The sequence below is a fragment of the Pinus tabuliformis genome, chromosome J (genome assembly GCF_031772625.1).
Source record: "Pinus tabuliformis cultivar Carrire ecotype Pingquan chromosome J, CPIR1, whole genome shotgun sequence".
Classification (NCBI taxonomy): Eukaryota; Viridiplantae; Streptophyta; class Pinopsida; order Pinales; family Pinaceae; genus Pinus; species Pinus tabuliformis.
The window spans coordinates 740,891,126-740,906,882 of record NC_142295.1 but is presented as its reverse complement, the minus strand read 5'-3'; positions in this window follow the sequence as shown (position 1 = coordinate 740,906,882).

Here is a 15,757-nt window from a genome sequence, read left to right as displayed (position 1 = left end):
ATGGTTTAGATGAATTCATAATGTAGGTCCTCCTACACACAGAGGTAACTCAACTCCAGAGGAATATCTAGCATGATAGGAACATCAAGGATAAGAAATTTTAAGAAGGTGATTGGGATTTGTTATATGATTCCAGATATAAAGACTTTAAGGGAAAGTTAAGGACAAGATGGTTAGGGCCTTATGCTATAGAGAGATGTCATGATAATGGTTCAGCGTAGATCAGAACCATAGATGCAGAGGCCATTCCTTCACTTGTTAATGGGCACAGACTAAAAGTTTACAAGAGTCCATTGTCAAAGCAAGAGTTCATTGATGGTATCAATAAAATAGTGATGGTGGTGGAGCAAGTTTCAACTCCTGCCTCATTAAGGGACTAAAAAAAAAAAGGAGACTCAGGTGAAAACCTCCATGAGGCACTTGAGTCCCGCTATTGGATTGAAAACCTCTTAGGGTGGCCCAATAGTGTCAAAAAGGGAAAAAAACAAGAAAATAAAAAGGAAATAAAAAGATCTCTATGTGAAAACCTCTCTTGAGGCACCCAGGGCAAACAACGAGGATGAAAACTTCTTAGAGGCATACTAGTTGTTTTCAAAAAAGAAATATATATATATATAAAGAGAAAAATCATCAAAATTTTCTGTTTGCAGGTTAGTAGGAGGATGATCAGAGAACAAAGGAGAATAAAAAGGGGACCTATTTCACTCACATTTTTATTTTTCCACCCATCATCATTCATCACTCCACCATTTATTTCATTTTTTTCACTCATTTGCTTCAATTTATAAGGGGACTGTGTTTTCTACAGGATCCCCTATAAACCTACAAGATTCCCTGAAAACATACAAGATGAACTTGTAGGAATTACAGTGTCTCAGGAATCCTATAGGAAGTAACCCTAGGGTGAGAAAGTGACCTGCCATGTCAAAAAAAACTAACATACCTACGTCACAACTTCATTACCATACCTCTCTCCACCTTGATCACCCCTGCATTCATCATTAAAAAAAAATCAGTTTTCAAAAAAAAAATCACAGTCTTCAAGAGAAAACATGGAGGAAAATGAAACAGAGGGCAGAAGGGAATGACACCTAAGCATATTCCTTAGTATTCACACTCCTATACCTCCTCTATATCCATATCATCATCCTTAAAATCCCAGTAGAGGAAATGATTAAAAATTCTAAGGGAGAAGCAACTACAGGACATCCTGTAGGAAATCTTGTAGCTGTTGAAAATGCAACAAGATGATGGAGCTTAGTGAAAAGGAGTCGCCTTCACTAAGTGGGTCCACAGGCTATTTTTGGCGCAAAGTCTATTTTTAGACATATGGATCATGGTCTATGAGTTGCAGGATGCTATTTGTGGATGATTGGTCATGTTGGTAAAAATAGATGGACTTATATTTTTAGACATATGGGCGGAGTCTATTTTTAGACTGCCAGTCTAAATATATAATAGAAGAATATTATTAGCTCTTAATAATATTTGGACTATAAACATTATCTTATCCTCTTGGAGCACTTCAGTTCAAGCTACGGATGTGGCACATGCAACTGCTAGAAGGAAATACGTTTTTCTTATGGGTCAGTTGAGCTATTGCATGATGGACTTCATTTAGAACTCAAGTGATTGAGTTTGGTGGAGTTGATTGAGGAGTTGATGGAGTTGTGTTCAGTTTGACTTAGTTGAACTAGTTTTATTTAGTCTAATTGCAAAATACACTAATGATGAGTGATGTGAATTAATTATTAATTAATTCACTAATTATTAACTCATAAATCAACTAAAGAATACATCAGTTAACTCAGTGCATGGACAGTTCAGTGGAGACAGGTGTTAGAGGTGGAGAATACTATCAGTTATGACTATAGCTGTGCATGAGATTTGCACAATCAATTATGGAGATTACCAATGAGGAATGCACAGTACAAGCCAAGGAAAAATGAGCTTGGATCATTCCTATTCTCACATTGGATTGCATAGTAGAGGTAGGCAGACAGCGAAGGAGATTTGAACCTATGACTTGATTCAGATCTGAGCTAGTTTGTGTGTAGCAGGTGGAGATAGTACTGAGTACTTGTGAGGAGCATTGTACTATGTATTGTTACATGTTCTCTATCATTATAATATACAGATCCGGGATTTTCAGCTGTATGCTTTCCCCATTACATACTGTGTTAATGTGCGCATGCGATTGATGTTTCATTGTTTTTAATTCCGCAAAATTGATGATCAACGCAGAGGAGGTTATGTATTATGCATGCATTCCACAATAGTGTATAATCAGGATAATCTCTGTGAATAAGTGTTATATTATTCAAAATTTCTACATGGTATCAAAGCGAAGTTGATCATCAGATCTATTATTCAGAAAGTGATTAAATTTTATTTCTTCAGGCAGAGTCTGTAATCGGGCCAGGTAGCTTCCGGAGTCATCCTTCTTTTGGAAGGTGAGATATCCTGTAAATGCCCATATAGTAAATCTCTGTACGAGAAATACTTTGTTCTCACGAATTTTAGATCAGAAGCAGTTGAGTTTTGAGCTGGTGGAATTCGAATTTGCAGCAGCGTTTTCTCGGTGTCAAAGTTGAAATGTCTTTCAACAGATTGCGATTGGAGTATGCTCTTGAAGGCAGCTCGAATTATATTGCATGGAAAGACAGGATGGAGGTGGTGTTAGATGACAATGGGTTGAAGGAGTTCATAGAGGCTGAGGTCCCAAAGCCTACTGATGCTGCTCACGTTGAGGCTTGGCAAAAGAAGACAGCAAAGTGTCAATGGATTCTGTTGGAGGGCGTGAAGGATCACATTGTATCCAGCCTAGATGGAAAGGCTTCTCCATACTTGATGTGGAAAGCGTTGACAGATTTATTCCAAAGCAAGAGCGACCAGAGGAAGTTGGCGCTCAAGGATAAACTCAGAAACATTAAGTGTGAGAATGGAGACAGTAAGCCCAAGTATCTCACAAATTTCACCCAATCCCGGGATGAGCTGGTAAGTGTGGGGGCGACTGTCGATGATGAGGACTTGGTGAGCTTGGCTCTCCTTGGTCTTCCAAAGAGTTGGCATTCCTATCAGGACTCTGTCAATAGTCGGGAGAAATTGCTAGGATGGGAGAGACTTTGGTCGGATCTTGTGCAAGAGGATATCAGGCAGAATACCAGGGACGGATCTTCATCAAAGGCATCTGATGAAGAAAATTGCGCTTTGGCTACCAAAGAAAAGAAGGGGAAGGAGAAGGGTTCTCTTTCCAAATCTAGTTCTTCTAATGATGGGAAGAAGGTTGACAAATCGAAAGTGCGATGCTTTCATTGTCATGAGGTGGGCCATTATGCTGCAAATTGTCCACGGAGGAAATCCAAGAAGGGATCCAGGGAAGGATATGAAGGTGAGGCACTTGCTTCACAATTTGAGTTGGATTTCACACTCTTTGCATGCATGGTTTCATCCATGGTGGGAAGTGGTTGGTTTCTTGATAGTGGAGCTTCTTTCCACATGACCGGTGACAAGGGTTTGTTCAGTACTTTGGAGGAGAAAGATCTCCATATACTCATATCAATGGGTAATGATGAGAAGTATAGTGTCTCAGGTGTAGGCACGGTTATTTTTCAGAGGGAGCATGGAGCTCGCCTTACCTTGACCAATTTCAAGTATGTACTAGGACTGGAGAGAAACTTGGTGTCGATCACGATGCTGGAAGACAGAGGCTATGATGTAGTCTTCAGTAAGGGAAAGGTTTTCCTTAGACACATCATCACTAGACAGGTGAAGTAGATTGGTTCACGGATCAAGAACCTGTATGCTATTAAGGTTCAAGATGCATGCAAAGCCTTGAGCAGTGAGGCAAATGATGGAGACTTGGTGGTTGAGAGGGAGCGTATATTACCTCTCAACATGCAGAGCTAGAAGAAGTCTCAGACGACTGTGGAGGAGCCACGATTGGTGCAGCAGCTTCAGGAGGTTATGGAGCAGCCACAACAAGGGAAGTTGAGAGGAGATCGAGTAGAGACATATACTCATGCAGAGACCTCCAGTAGGGGGAAACTTCGAGCCAGGTGGGCTGAGGGATCACATGCAGCCATACCTCCAGGTAGGAGGTGGGGTGATATAGAGTGATCATCCCAAGGAGGAGGGGCAGGATCCTTGAGGTACCCAACCTCTTGGATGAGACCTTGCTACGGGAGCCCCGATGTGGAGTAGCAGGAACTGACTGATTGGGTAGAGACAGATGTGGATGGAGCGACAGTGCAGGGAATCCCAGGACAGTGCATAGCTAGCAGGCTGCAGCAATGCGAGAGGCACAAGTGTTTTGCACAGTGCTAGGTGGCACAGAGATTATGCAATGTTGCAAGATGCATGGAGATGTTGCAGTAGCATAGATGTCAGAGAGGGAGCACTTGTCAGCAGCAGGTAGAGCTTCAGCATCAGAGTATGTTCCTAGCCCAAGAGAGTGGTCAATTGGGAGTGTTTTTGTTCCAAGTGTTGTTGGAGAAAGTGGACCGGGAAAATGTGTTGCATGCAGAACATTCCAGAGTTTCAGGATAGGGGTTGTAGATAATCCATATCTTGTTGAGAGGGAGTGTTGAAAATGCAACAAGATGATGGAGCTTAGTGAAAAGGAGTCGCCTTCACTAAGTGGACCCGCAGGCTATTTTTGGTGCAAAGTCTATTTTTAGACTACGTCTATTTTTAGACATATGGATCATGGTCTATGAGTTGCAGGATGATATTTGTGGATGATTGGTCATGTTGGTAAAAATAAATGGACTTCTATTTTTAGACATATGGGCGGAGTCTATTTTTAGATTGCTGGTCTAAATATAAAACAGTCGAATATTATTAGCTCTTAATAATATTTGGAATATAAACATTATCTTATCCTCTTGGAGCACTTCAGTTCAAGCTACGGATGTGGCACATGCAACTGCCAGAAGGAAATACGCTTTTCTTATGGGTCAGTTGAGCTATTGCATGATGGACTTCAGTTAGAACTCAAGTGATTGAGTTTGGTGGAGTTGATTGAGGAGTTGATGGAGTTGTGTTTAGTTTAACTTAGTTGAACTAGTTGTATTTAGTCTAATTGCAGAATATACTAGTGATGAGTGATGTGAATTAATTATTAATTAATTCACTAATTATTAACTCATAAATCAACTAAAGAATACATCAGTTAACTCAGTGCATGGATAGTTCAGTGGAGACAGGTGTTAGAGGTGGAGACTACTATCAGTTGTGACTATTGCTATGCATGAGATTTGCACAATCAATGATGGAGATTTCCAATGAGGATTGCATAGTAAAAGCCAAGGAAAAATGAGCTTGGATCATTCCTATTCTCACATTAGATTACGCAGTAGAGGCAGTCAGACAACAGAGGAGATTTGAACCTGTGACTTGATTCAGACCTGAGCTAGTTTGTGTGTAGCAAGTGGAGATAGTACTGAGTACTTGTGACGAGTATTGTACTATGTATTGTTACATGTTCTCTATCATTATAATATACAGATAGTCCGGGGTTTTCGACTGTACGCTTTCCCCATTACATACTGTGTTAATGTGCACATGCGATTGATGTTTCATTGTTTTTAATTCCGCAAAATTGATGATCAACATAGAGGAGGTTATGTATTATGCATGCATTCTGCAATAGTGTATAATCAGGATAATCTCTGTGAATAAGTGTTATATTATTCAAAATTTCTACAGTAGCAGCTTATCCCACAAAATAAAAATCATGAGAAGCAGAAAGATTCCAGCATGAAGATCCAAGCGCAGAAGAAGCTCCAGAGCATAAGTAACACCATCATCTTCAACACCAGGTACCTGCACATCAAGGGAATCATCAGAGGGAAATAAAAAAGGAAGGAAAGATAACATGAAGACAACACACAACATGCACCTCACATCTTCAACAAACTATAACAAGTTATTAACGCCACAAGTAAGTATCTTGTTTCACTCTCTCATTTGCATTATGTAGTCAAAATATGTAAAGGTTGTGAGCAAGTTGGTTTATAAGCGAAAGGTGGTAGTTAACTTGGCCACCTTCATTTAGTCGACAAAGACAAAACAATTGATCCTCCCACATGTGGTAGCAGTTATGTAAAAAAAAAGGAGAGGTGAAGGACAAAAGTATTTAAGGCTACGAATGCATGAAGTGGGAGTTGATTACGAGGAGAGGGGAATGATGAGTTAGTAGTGGGGACCAATGGTCCAAAAACAGAAAATGTACCTCGGTTGTGAGCACACCACCTCACTCAACTCAACCATAAGAGGAAATAACTATTGATCCCCATGCACTTATGCATTCATCTCCTTAGGGCTCACACTAGAAAAGTCGCTCTCATACCTAGACAACCTATAGAAGAGAAAAAAATCCATATTTCTCCTACGTAGGACTTCCTATAGGATCACATAGGAATCCTGCAGGATACAGTCAGATAGTCTATAGGATTGGCCGAGAGCAGTTTCAGAAGGGGATACATAGGGGTTGGATACAATAAACACCACGAGGAGGTAGGCTCTATATTTACTTCCATTTTTCTAAGTGAATTGAACAGAAAAATATCCTGGTTTGAGTGAATTTGACAACTATGTAAGGGAATTGTCTCCACAATTATTTCAGTCCCATTTACTTCTGCATTAAAATTTGTATCAACCATCTCTACTCCTCAAATTTCACCAGCCAAAATGATAGGGGGGTTTAATAGAAGGGTGCCCATTAACACTGTGAGAATCCACCAACACCCTCCTGTGTTATAAATCTTCACAAGGCATAATTGGATGGGGTATTTTGAGAAATTAAGGGGGTATGATGATGATGTGGCCCTAGAGTTTTTCTCTCTCCCTCATTCCCCTGACCAGTTCCCATGAAACTATTGTGGTGAGAGGCCTCTCCATAGAGCTCACCCCTAAACTCATAAGCAGAATTTCCACACTTCCCCTAGGAGTGCCTTGGAGAAAGGAAGATAAGGGAGATAGCCAGACTGGCAAGAAGAAATTCTTTTTAGAGGGAGAAGAGCCCAATGAGGACAAGAATGGAGTAAGGAGAACAAGCCTACCATACCCCTGGAATGAGGTAAGCTACCACCTTATTAAATACATATCATGCGAAGTTAGGTATAGTGTGGTTTATGGATATCACTTTAGGCTTCTTGAAGAATTGGAGCATAAACACCTCCTCACCACAGGCTCATCATACCGTACTTCCTCCTACAATCACTGATAGATACAACCATAAAGGTGAAGGTGGGAAACCACCAACAGTTATCCCACCATGAGTTAATTAGAATCATCATAGAAGATGCCCTCCACAACCTCAGAATATCCAATGGGAAATTTTTAGAGACATGCAGATAGAGAAGGATATCAAATCCCTCACATATGACATTAGTCCTACTGTCAGTGAAAAGGATGAGGAATAACATGAAACAGATGAAGAAGAAGCGGAGATGGATGGAGATGAGATATACGAGGAGGAAGAAGAGGAGAAAGAGAAAGAAGGTGATGAAGAAAAAAAGGAAGAAGTCAAGGAGGAAACTGACAAACAAGATGAGGATCTAGAAGGAGAAGAACAGGGGAAAAACATAGGTGAAAAGGGCAATGGAAAAGAGGAGGCAGAAGACAAGGAGAAGTCACCTAGGGTGTCTCCAAAACCTATTGAGAGAGAGGCAACAACTTTCCTCACTACCCTTATCACCTCTATCAAAAAAAAGTCAAAAGACAGAGGCATACCCCCTTATACTTTAGAACAAGGAAAAGCACAAGGATAAGGTAGGGAAAACCCCAAAATCCAACCAAGGTTCCCCTTGTTATTGAGGACTTACCTAAATAGCAGGAGAAGATGGCTCCTCCTATAAAAACTCAAGAAGAAGGATCCTCACCACAAACCTCCCCTAAGTCTCCTATCACCTATGTGAGAAGGCTTGTAACAAGGTCTATCTCATCCAAAGGAAAAGGCATCCTACATGATACACAACAGGACCTACAGGAAGCAGAGGCAGTCCTAAAGGAAACTCAAAAACTAGATGAGGAAAGAACTAAGTAGCCAGAAAAAAAGAGAGAGGACTCAGAGCTAGAAGAACATAGTCCTCAACCCAACCTTGACTCCTACTACAGATTTATTGAGGGGGGCAAGGTCATTCCACAAAAAATTGTCATTCCATTATTCTTTGAGCCTGAGAAAGAGAGATTCATAACTAATAGATGGATGCAGATTGCCAAGCCCAAGTGAGTGGAGGACATTGGTCACATGGAGGAGAAGCTCAAAGAGATGGGCATAGAACCAAGTAGCTTGAGAGACAAAGAGGCCATCATGAAAAAATAGTTAGAGGCAGAAAATGCATGGTTGAAAGGACAACTGCAAGAAAGAGAGAATCAATTGGAATCCATGGCCAGTCTCTCTTTGGAAGAAATCCAGCGCAGGATGCCAGCTAAGTCTTATGCACTATACCTTAAGGAATAGTGGTTACAGCTCCAAATCAAGACCCTAGCACAAAGAAGCACTATGCCATTCCAGGATTATAGACAATTCATTAATCTTTATCAAAGCACATTGGAAGATAGGGCCAAGATGTCTGAGCTTTATTTGCATAACATGGCCTTGACATACATGAATTTATAGGACCCTAATGCAAAGCTAGGGGATTTATAGTTGATGGCTTTAGCATCATGGATGAACCATGAGGAAGCAAGGGCTGCAGAAATGAAGAAGATATTGGCAAGAGAACAAACAGAGCCTCTTATGATAAGAACTGAGCAGTCCAATCCAATGTCACTCATTAGTACACACAATTTAGTTGCAAATGATCCTCAAGTTGCACCCAAGTATCTTGCTAACCAAGAGCAAGAAATTACACATTTTGAGGACATGTTCTAATTATTAAGGGAAGACATCCTGCAAGCTTGCCTAAGGATATGGAATACATTGCCATATAGTTTGAAGATCAAAGAACACCACTCTCCTCAAAGGATGAGAGAATCATTGAATATGACACCCATGTACACACAATCCATCCAAAGGCTCAAAGTCAATTAGATTGGCCTGAGACTCAGTCCCCCACTGCTCTTGGGTATGTTAGAAGGAAGGAAGGAAGAGGAAGAAAGAAGGAAGTGGGAGGAGGTAGAAAAGAAGGTAGGATTCTATGCACAAGAAGAGGAAACCACAATAGAGGCATGGGATGTTAGGGAGGCCACTAGAGCTATGAAAGACATGGATATTGATTGAGTTGCTCAGAGGATGAGCAACACTTTTAGTAGGGGGGTGATGATGAGCCTAATCATTGGGTAATTATATGGGCCTTAATTCACCTCCTAGCTTAGTCAAATCAACTCTTCTCACAACTTATTAAATGTTTTGATTATATTTTGTTTAATGGGATGAGTTAAAGTGAGATATTATGCCTAGTGGACTAATATGCATTGAATGCATGTTTGGAAGAGAAAATAAAGGAATTTTGGCAAGACTAAGGTTTGAAACTCGAATGGGACAAGGGAGAGAGATTTTAGGAGGTAAATCCTCCTCATTTACTCCTCCCCCATTTGAATATTCCTCCATTAATCACACCAACTTGAAGTGTAAGCAACCAAGTCATGAAGATCAAAAGGCAGCCGAGCAAGTGATAGACAAAGAGTTAGTTCATATTGAGTTTGGGAGCCAAACCTCCCTATATTTAAGGAATTCATTGGAGAATTCGGTTCTATAAGTAGAGAGACCTAAAGCCTCATCAGGATTCAAATTTTTGTTGTAAAAACACTAGTTATTTTCGAGCTCCAGACTTGTGGAAGACATTGATGTAATTTTCTATTTTGATAATGAAAATCAGTTGTTTCTTGGTCCAGCACTGAGTTAACTCAGAGGGCTGAAGCTCTTGGGTTGGGGCCCAACCCTAGCAATAAAGGCTTCTCTTCTTGTATCTATATGCTTGGCTTAGTTTCATAGATTCATGGTTAAATTGTCTCTAGAAGTATTTCATTGCAAGTCCTGTGGATTTGATCAGTTGTTTATTAGTTTGCTTCCATTTATGCTTTACTTTAGTAGTAGATTAGAAGGGATAAAAGGAGCACCATAAAGCTGTCAGTAGGTGTCTTTGCCCCACCTCTTCCCTCAGGGATCATGATTTGAGGAAAATACCCTTATGCAACAGCAAAAAGACAGATTTCCATTTTCTCATAAGATTTAGAGCTTATTGTACTTGAGTAAGAATTTGATCATTTTTTCAAGTGTAGGATTTAATTACCATATCTTCCATCTTCAATCTTATAATATATCTCATCCATGATTCCATTTTATTAAGCAATTTTCCTCATGCATGAAGTAGACAACTAGTTCATTAAATTCTGCTTTTCTAGCTTGTTAGAATTCTTCTTGTTTACATGACTTTTTGGCAATTATAAATGTTTGATGCAGAGTAGGTGATTCCAAAATATAAATGGATCTCATTGCAGGCAACCACCTTCCAACTTCATCCATTCATAATCATTCCTTGCTTTCACCAAGATCTTCACCAATCTCATCATTTTACATAGAAATTCCTCCAAGCATGTTGAGCGAATCCAACCATATCCTAACCTTGGTTTTGAGTTCTGAGTGATCCTAGACATTTTCTCACTCCATTCCACCCATCCACCACCTTCCTTAAGCCTTCCATCACCTCTAGCGACCATTATTTTTCTCTCGACTGTATCCTGTAGAAATACGGAGAATCTTGTAGGTTTTCTTGTAGTGGCCTGTTTTGAGGCTGAATTGAGGGAAAACTTCTAGGAAGCCACACCAGGTCACCCAAGGGTCTCCCAAACCTTCCAACTATCTCCTAAACCTCCCAACCATCGACTAGCATCACTAAGCCACCTACCACATCACCAAAAGAGATTACGGTTTACACTTGATTTTCTAGAAAAAGAATAGAAAGAAAAAGACAAATTTATTTTAGTCCTTTACATGCACAGTAGTGATGCTTGATGTCTTGAATTTCCATGCTTTAGATAGTAGCATTTCATACATGTTGGCTTGGAATTCTTGTAAAGCATAGTTTCTCAGCAGTTAGTTAGAGAATGGTGTGTTTTTAGCATAGGATTTCAGTCATTTTCCTTATTTGCAGTAGACAACCTTTTTCCTAGAGTAGATTTTTCTTTCTTTCATCAGCAATCAAGCTTCTTCTGAATCCATAGAAGCCTGGCTTAAAAACCATATTGGTCTCTTGCCAGCTAAACAGTGAAAAAAGGCAGAATCATCACTTTTACTTGTGTATACAACACTGTCACCTGTTTGCATGAACTCCAGGTTGATAAAGTAAATTTGGTAGCTCCAGGAGATGCAGTATTCTTGCTACAATAATGGTGCTCATTAGATTGTTGGACTTGTAGAGGAAGGGACTGCTTAGGATCAACCATGGAAAATAGGACAGGACTAATGGGGCCTATGGTGGTAGATCTCATGATCGAGACAGGTAGGACAAGGATGATACCACCATGCATGGAAGATTCTTAGATACACCTAATAGGAGAGGAAATAGACATGGGAATTATTCTTGTTCTAGTTCAGATAGGTACCATGGTCATCATCGCCATCATCCATATAGGAGGAGTGATACGGGATGTTGTTAAATAATGAATCCATACAGGTGAGGATAGTTTTAAATAGAGGAGGAATGACCTGTTATAGATTTTTATGAACCCAATATTTCGGACTACCAAGTGAGTCCATCATCAATGGCTGCGACAATAGATATTCTAGAGATATTAATGATGTATCCATAAGCTATATTTAAGGTTATATATATAGGTTATGAAAGAAATTAATCTAAGAAATTAGGTCAGCCAATCTCCAATTTTGTTAATTATTTTTTTTACTTAATTAATTAAGTTGTTTAATTAATCAATTAATTTTTTTTAATTAATTAATTAAATAATTTTTTGATTAATTAATTAATTTGTTAAATTAATTAATTAATTTCTTTGATTAATTCCCTAATTAATTAATTAATTAGTTTGAGTAATTAATTAATTAAACCAATTAACTAATTAATTTGTTTAACTAATTAATTAATTTGTTTAATAATTAATTTAATTAATTTGTTTACTTAATTAATTAAGATGTTTAATTAATCAATTAATTCGTTTAATTAATTAATTAATTCGTTAAATTAATTAATTATTTTTTTTTAATTAATTTGTGTAATTAATTAATTAAACCAATTAACTAATTAATTTGTTTAACTAATTAATTAATTTGTTCAATAATTAATTTGTTTAATTGATTAACTAACTTGCTTAATTAATTCACTATAATTTCATATATAATTGCTATTGATTATTTTCTAATTGTTTTGGTATGAGACGACTATATGCTTAATTTAAATACAAGTGTTAACATGCTATTGTAATTAATAAGTTATGATTTTAATTTATTTTAATGTTATCAAATGATTAGTTATGAAATAACCAATTATTTGATTTATATGTTTATTTATGTTTATGTTTTATTGTTTAAGGTGGATGTTAGATAATGCTTCCTTGATGAATTGATTTATATTTAATTAATCTTTTAATGAGAGACGAGGGATTAAATTATTAAACAGGATATGAGATAATTATTGATTCTTTAGGATCTCAAGTAAGGGTTTCCAGGTGTTTCTTAGTTTTAATTGATCGTCTCAGTTCAAGTTGTTCTTCCTTTTTTCTATCTCAATGGCTTCTTTGATTTTCCTTTTAAGATAGTGGTCTTCTTTCTAACTAGTTTGACTTATTCCATGCAGATGTAATGAGAGGAAGAGTGAACATGTTCAACTAAGGCTGATTTTGAGGTTCTTTCTCTTCTTAAGTTGGCAGTGTGTTCTTTAATTTTGATGTTAAGAGACCTACCTTTTTCACCTATGTATTCTTTTCCGCATGAGCAAGGAATAACATAAACACCTTTTTGAAGGTTAGGGTTTATGGGATCCTTGACTGAGTTGAATAATTGTCTGATGGTGTTGGCAGGCGTGAAGGCTACATTAATGTTGTGTTTATTAAGAGTTTTAGTAATTTTATCAGTGGTGACTTTTAAGTACAGAAGGGAGACCTTAGGAGTTGATGAATTTTGATCTTTGATATCATTATTATTCTTGTTTAGAGATAGGTGCATGGATTTCTTAATGATGTTCCTATTATAGCCATTTAATTCAAACACTTTGTGAATATGGTTGAGTTCATCATTTAAATGGTCAGGATTAGATATTTCGGCCGCCCTAGTGGTTAAGGTCCTAATGATGCCAATCTTTTGTTTAGGGTGGTGATGAGAATTTGCATGAAGATATCGTTCTGTATGGGTTTTCTTTCTATAGACTTGGAAACCAAGTGACCCATCTTTTTTGGTTAGAAGGATATCAAGGAAGGGAATTTGGTTGTTATTTTCAATTTCAATAGTAAATTTTATATGGTCAGAAAGGCTATTTAAGTGATTGAGGAATAGGTCAAGTTTTTCTTTTCCATGACTCCATTTGGCAAATATGTCATCGACAAACCTTTTCCATTCTTCAGGGGTGTATGGAAATGACCTGAGAGCCTTTTGTTCAAAGTGTTCCATGAAGATGTTGGCAACTATGGGGGATAGAGGAGAGCCCATAGCCACACCATGGGTTTGTTCATAAATTTTACCTTTGAAACTGAAGTAAGAGGATTTTAAGCAAAGTTCTAGAAGATCCATAGTTTCTTTATCCATGATGTTTCTCATGATATTAATAGCTTCATCAATAGGAATCATAGTATAAAGAGATACAATATCAAAGCTAACCATAAGATCATCATCCTTCATTTCTATGTTGTTAATCCATTGAACAAAATAATATGAGTCTTTAATATAAGAAGGGGTATTACTAGACAGGGGTCTATGTTTTTTGGCTAGGTGTTTTGCTAGAAGATAAGTAGGGGAACCTATGGTATTGACTATAGGTCTGAGAGGTATGTTTGGTTTATGGACTTTAGGAGCACCATAAATTCTAGGAATAATGGAAATATTAGGGATGATTTTCTTTTTTTTTTATGTCATCCAGAGATAATTCTTTGATTTTCTTAATTACTTCCCGCATAATTTTCTCACTCGGATCTTTATTAATGATTTTATAACAACCACTCATATTTAGATGTTCCTCCATTTTATTGTCATAATCAGTTCTATTCATAATTACAGTTGTGTTTCCCTTATCAGCCTTTAGGATGACTAAGTTTTTATTTTTTTCTGAGGTTGTTTAAGGCTCTTTTTTCCATATGAAGTGAAGAAGTCACAAGATGCAGAAGCTTGGTTTCTTGGAATGAATAAGTTCTTCAGATTGAATGATTACTCAGAGAACATGAAGGCCAGAATAGCTATGTTCCATCTTAAATGTAAATCATACATTTGGTGGGAAGACATGAAGAATGTGAGAGGCATTTTGGAAGAGGAGTTGACTTGGAGGGAGTTTGAAAGACTTTTAAGGAAGAGGTATCTATCAAAGAGATACCTTGATGATAGGGTGTTACACAGTAATTTGTCACCGTCCCTGTTAGCCCTTCTCCCGCAACTTGGAGGACTTATTCTGGGACCTGTGAGAAGTGACATAACCTAGAAACACTTGCATTGTATTCCCCTAAGTATGTACTTCATATGCCCTGAAGACACCTTCTGCAAAATAACCATAAAAATAGCCCTTTTTCCATTGGCGCGGGTTCACTGTGTATCACTCGCGCCAATGGGGGAAATCCTCCAAAGATGGTGCGTCAGTTGGCGCTCTGTCTTAGAGTCGCACTCGCGCCAGCCCAGTTGGGTAAATTTTTTAACAAACAAACTTACGAAGGTTCTTCCTAACCCACTCATGAACTGAATCTATATTGAGTTGGGTCAGTTTGGCTTCGAATCTCCATAGGAGGGAAGTAGTTCTCCACCTCTCATGGAAGCTTCTTAGTGATAAAGCCAACTCCATGAATATTGTGGAAAATCCTAACTCCTTCCCCTCTATCTATAAAAGCTTGTCCTTTTGCCTTTGGCTAGCTAGTTCCAAATTCTAAGTCCCAGAGTCTGAGAATTGCTAAGCTCATGGTACAAGAAGCCTTCTTCATTCCCATAAAGCTAAATCTAAAGTGAGGAGATTCTTGTCCAAGTAACCAAGGAGAGAGAGGCTTGTTTCCCCATTCACAACAAGATTTGCAAGGCATGTGCTGCTGATCACCCAGCCAAAGAAGGATTTGATGTCAGAACTATGGTTGTATTCTTCTTTGTTTATCAATAATAGACGACTATCATTATGGTTCCACTCTTGTTATTATTTGTGATGATGATGAGTTATGTCCTTTCTGACTAACATATAGTTGCATATGCTGGATTTTATGCTTGTTTGTGTCGTTCTTTGCATGTGCAGGCGTCTATTCACGAAGATCGTGAGGATTGTGATCTGCCGAAGCAAAGGAACGGAGAGCACCACCTCTTATACAAGCACTAGCTTTGGAATCCAGGTAGGCCTTCATCACTGGTCTATTAATTTGCAATTAGGAACTTGCGCGGTAGCGTTGTATGATTGTTGCTAGACCCGGTCTGGGCTAGCAGGGATCGCCTCTATCCGCAGAGGGGATTTACCTCCACAACAATTTGGCGACTTCGCTGGGGACTTGGCTTTTTGGCTTGTTCTTCGTTTTGTCTTGTTGTTTGATTTGTAAACTTTAGATGGAGCCTGAAGTACGGTCAGATAGCCTTCGAAACGCCATTGCTCTGCATTAGCAAAGTATATCAACGCCACTTCAGTCC